Source organism: Bombus fervidus, unplaced genomic scaffold (assembly GCF_041682495.2).
Source record: "Bombus fervidus isolate BK054 unplaced genomic scaffold, iyBomFerv1 scaffold0080, whole genome shotgun sequence".
Classification (NCBI taxonomy): Eukaryota; Metazoa; Arthropoda; class Insecta; order Hymenoptera; family Apidae; genus Bombus; species Bombus fervidus.
Genome location: NW_027212642.1, coordinates 25,001 through 30,000, shown reverse-complemented (window position 1 = coordinate 30,000; position 5,000 = coordinate 25,001). Strand labels below are relative to the sequence as shown.

The 5,000-nt window shown below is 48.8% G+C and overlaps 2 non-coding genes across 2 annotated transcripts in view; both read left to right on the top strand.

Annotated features, from left to right (window-relative positions):
* Nucleotides 1–2,490: 2,490 nt before the first annotated feature.
* LOC139997405 (5.8S ribosomal RNA) lies at nt 2,491–2,645 on the top strand. The gene has a single exon (XR_011802786.1). It is a non-coding gene; the product is annotated as a 5.8S ribosomal RNA (ribosomal RNA).
* A 2,128-nt stretch (nt 2,646–4,773) lies between these two features.
* Nucleotides 4,774–5,000, top strand: part of LOC139997403 (large subunit ribosomal RNA) — a 4,174-nt gene continuing 3,947 nt past the window's right edge. The window contains exon 1 of the ribosomal RNA XR_011802785.1: nt 4,774–5,000. This exon is cut by the window's right edge and continues 3,947 nt beyond it. This is a non-coding gene — a ribosomal RNA (large subunit ribosomal RNA).

Here is a 5,000-nt window from a genome sequence, read left to right as displayed (position 1 = left end):
CTCGAGGCGCCTGCGTGAGGTCGTAAACAGAAAGACCCGCCGTCTCCGAATAATATAACACACGGAAAACTTAAAAAGATTCTCGAGGCGCTTGCGTGAGGTCGTACACAGAAAGACCCGCCGTCTCCGAATCCTATAACACGAAACCGCTACTATTAATAATAATAATAATAATAATAATAACGATATGTGAGGGAACTTGAGCTGAACACATATCGAAAAAACTAAAAGTTACAGTGGAAACCACGTGTAATGAGAAATGCGATCGAGGCGCCTGCGTGAGGTCGTACACAGAAAGACCCGCCGTCACGATCTCGTATTTCGTATTTGCATCGTGGAAATCCAACGAACGAACAATATAATATATAAACTAAAATCTCTAAAGTGCCTCGTGTCGGAGAGATCACTGCTCACACCTCTTCTATATTTCGTAGTTGCGTTGCGTAGGCCTCACCTCCTAGCAACGGGACATAAGGAAGACTGCTCTTTGGGATCGAACGAAGCGTCTATAACGAGTCGTCGACGAGAGCGAAAGAACGCGAATAGCGAGCCGCAGAAAAATAGGATACCGAATTATATATCTTCGAAGGTTCTCTTCGAAGATCCATGGATACCTATATCTGCGCGTCTCCAGCTATCTCGCGCGTCTCTCCAAACTCTCGTCGTTCCTCGAAACGTGCTTCCTACCCAAAGGGCGTTCGTTCTTCCTATGTCGTTTCGTTGTCGTTCGTTTCAACGGCGAACGATATACGATGTTCGACAAAACGAAACCACGTTGTACGTTCGTACTCGTGGATCGGGTAACCTAGAACGAAAACGCATTGCGTGGATGTTGGCCCGAAAAGATATATACCAGTGCGAGTGATGGTAAAGAGTATAACGATTCTTAACTAGACGAAGTTGGTTCGGAGGGGACCGCCGGCCGTCTCTCTATCCTCGCGAGTCTAATGCCTCGTTCCGTCGCTAGAGTTTTTCAAACTCTGCTTCTGGCTATCGGGAAGAATAGACCGCGCGCGAGGAAGAGGAACGACGACCGTGCGCGTCCCATCGATTTTTTTTATTTTTACCTGAACCACCGAAGTCGATTCAGAGGGGACCGCCGGCCGTCTCTCTATCCTCGTTGTCGTGAGTCATATGCCTCGTTCCGTCGCTAGAGTTTTTCAAACTCTGCTTCTGGCTATCGGGAAGAAACGACCGCGCGAGGAAGACGACGACGACGACCGTGCGCGTCCCATCGAATTTTTTTTTATTTTTACCTGATCGACGGAAGTTTCGTCCGGTTCGTCTCTTTTACCATCGTCTCGTCGACCCGTTCAGAGGGGACCGCCTGTCCATATCCTCGTTGTCGTGAGTCATATGCCTCGTTCCGTCGCTAGAGTTTTTCAAACTCTGCTTCTGGCTATCGGGAAGAAACGACCGCGCGAGGCCGATGGCTGCGAGTCCCATCGAATTTTTTTTAAACGCACGCACACACATACACCTGAACGGAGATGCGTTCCTTTTCGTCGCGATTTTTCGCGCTTTAGTCGTCGTTGTCGCCATCCGTTCGGAGGGGACCGCCGGCCGTCTCTCTATCCTCGTTGTCGAGAGTCTAATGCCTCGTTCCGTCGCTAGAGTTTTTCAAACTCTGCTTCTGGCTATCGGGAAGAAAAGACCGCGCGAGGAAGAGGAAGGACGACCGTGCGCGTCCCTTTCGAATTTTTTTTTATTTTTACCTGAGCGACCAAAGTGGATTCAGAGGGGACCGCCGGCCGTCTCTCTATCTTCGTTGTCGCGAGTCTAATGCCTCGTTCCGTCGCTAGAGTTTTTCAAACTCTGCTTCTGGCTATCGGGAAGAATAGACCGCGCGCGAGGAAGAGGAAGGACGACCGTGCGCGTCCCATCGATTTTTTTTATTTTTACCTGAACCACCGAAGTCGATTCAGAGGGGACCGCCGGCCGTGTCTGTATCCTCGTTGTCGAGAGTCTAATGCCTCGTTCCGTCGCTAGAGTTTTTCAAACTCTGCTTCTGGCTATCGGGAAGAAACGACCGCGCGAGGAAGACTACGACCGTGCGCGTCCCATCGATTTTTTTTTACCCGAACGATGGAGATGCATATCGGCTGTTTGCTTCGAATAACTGGACGAGAGGAACGAACATATATATATATCATGGGCTAGCCACCGTGCGCTTTCTTCGCGAGATCGTGTGCTGTACAGAGGATTCAGAATCGGGTGTTATATCCCCGTCGTTTCCTGACGAACGGAGCTTCGATCTCGTTGGTTGTTATATATTATAATGCACTTTACGCCCGGTCGGCGGGCTGCGTGTGTCGTCGCGCAGTCCGTCCGATTTCGTTTTCGAACGTATTTTCGTGTCGTCAATCATATGGCGACTTCCGCGCGTTCGATTCCCGTTGGTCGGACGTTTGTCGGATATCGGCTTCTTTCGAACCGAGAATAAGAGTACAAAAACCTGAGTACACAAACAAAAATCCATGCATAAACGATTACCCTGAACGGTGGATCACTTGGCTCGTGGGTCGATGAAGAACGCAGCTAATTGCGCGTCAACGTGTGAACTGCAGGACACATGAACATCGACATTTCGAACGCACATTGCGGTCCACGGATACAATTCCTGGACCACGCCTGGCTGAGGGTTGCTCACGTAAACCTAAGACTGCTTGCGTTGCGTATCGTTGCTCTCGGTCCGTATCTCTCTGTTCTTTCTTGCCTCGTCGACAGCCCGCCGTCGTTCGTTTTATCTTTAAACGAACGTTTCTGAGTCGGAGGACGAGCGCCAAGCAAAAGAATACGAATTAAAGAGCGGTCGAGGGCTCGTACGCGACGTACGAGCGATTGTTGGACGTTCGTCGGCGTTCGTCGCTGGATCGTGTGGAGACCGGCGTACGCATGCTCTCGATACAAATATATATGAAAAATCTATCGCGTTCACGGGAGACTCGCAAAACTACCTCCGTCTCTTCTCTGTCCCTTCTTGGCTTGACAACCCGCCGTCGTTCGTGTTTTACGAACGTTTCTGAGTCGGACGAAGCGCAAGAAGAAGGATACGAATTAAAAGAGCGCGGAGAGAACCGTCGTCGTCGACGCGGTTATCGAGATACACAGAGCGAGTTTTCTTCGTGGCCGATTTTTTTTTTCTTTTTGTATCAGCCTCTGCTACGTTTTGTTAGTCTTCGATAAGCACGAATGACCGCGCCCCCGACGTCGTCTTAAATGAATTTTTGGCGAGACTGAGAGAAAGCAAAAATATTTTTGAACAAAGTCAGTCGAGAGAGGAGAGAAAAGAGAACCAAGATATTAAAACCTAAACCTAAACTTGGTGGCGTAACGAAAAACTGTGTGCCTTAAAGAAACACAACCGTCTTTTCATCAAGATGTTTTTACTCGTACAGCCCCAGGGATCGAATACCCACTCCGTCTGTTCGTGCGGCAGAGATGTATTCTGCAGGCGCGAGACGACTGACGAGAAGACAACGAGGACCGTCGCATCGATGGGTCGTCGTTGCGTTTTTCATCCTCTGTGCTTTTTTCTGTTCTTCGCGAACCCAGAGAAAGCCGTAGATCCGGGAACGGACACACGAGATTTCTTCGAACGCTGATGACTTAGGGAGATGATCCCCAGCGTTGCGCGGAGATCGGAGAGTACGCGTACATGTATCGGGACGAATTTTTCCCCGTCGGTCGCGTATCTCTCTGCCCGCGCGCCTGGCCCAAAGCCACGTTCGTCGGAAATCAACGAAAAGTGTGTTACGATCTAGCGTGCGTCTACGATCGGCTATATTTAAGGGTGACGAAGAAGAGAAAAGCTCACGGTGTTGCGCAACGTTTCTGTACTCGATTTTAAGATGTGCATGTGAGTCCGTTACAAAGTTGTTCGGATCGTCGAAAATAGTCGTTTTCGTCGTCGTGCGAAAGAGAATAATCTCTGACATTGGCACGGAGAGATCGCGCAGAGGAAGAGAACGATCCTCTTTGGCGAGGCTCGAGAAAGACTAACGAAACTTGATTAGAGACGAGGTATACACGCGCCGTACGTACGACGTACGCGCGTGTGATTTTTTTTTGCTTTAAGGCGATTCGGCGCTCCGAGTATTAGAGAAAAAGAGATCGTTGGTCATCCCATGTCTCTTCGTCGTCTATCGCTGGACCGCGCATCCTAACGTATCGCCGGTCGTCCAGTCCCCGAGTAATAAATTCACCCCGTTGTGTACGTCTCGCGCTCGCTTTTCCACTTGCGTGAGTTCCCGTGCGTTTTCGTCGTTGGTACAGAGCAAAGAAACCGATATGTTATATACATGTCGCGTGTTCGATCTCTGTGCCAGCAATAACAGGCGAAAACAAGGAACCGCTGGAATCGTCGAGAAGAGAGAAACGGCTACGGGAGATATATTATACATAACACGTGTATATATATATATATATATTATACAAAGAGGACGGGCGTTAAAAACCGGAGATCGTTACGGGTGTCTTGCGTGAGTCTTAGCTCGAACATGATACGACGAACGAAGTTTAAAAGGCACTTTGGCGAGATGCATAAAACGTTTCTCGATCGAGATAGAATATAAGGTTCTCGATTCTATTCGAATTAATTTTTTTTTTTTATTTTTTTTTCTCTTTGAGGCGATTCTCGGAGAGAGAAATAAAAATAAAGACCCTCTGTCGCATTGTTATCAAACCGTCTTGCTTTTCTCGAATCGCGCCCACATGGCACGAAATTTTTTTTTCTTTGAAAAAAAAAATTGTCACCGTGTCGTGACGTTGAAGCGACCTCAGAGTAGGCGAGATCACCCGCTGAATTTAAGCATATTACTAAGCGGAGGAAAAGAAACTAACAAGGATTTCCTTAGTAGCGGCGAGCGAACAGGAATTAGCCCAGCACTGAATCCCGCGGTTCCGCCGTTGGGAAATGTAGTGTTCGGGAGGATCCGTTTATCCCGTGACGTCGAACCGCGTCCAAGTCCATCTTGAATGGGGCCATGTACCCACAGAGG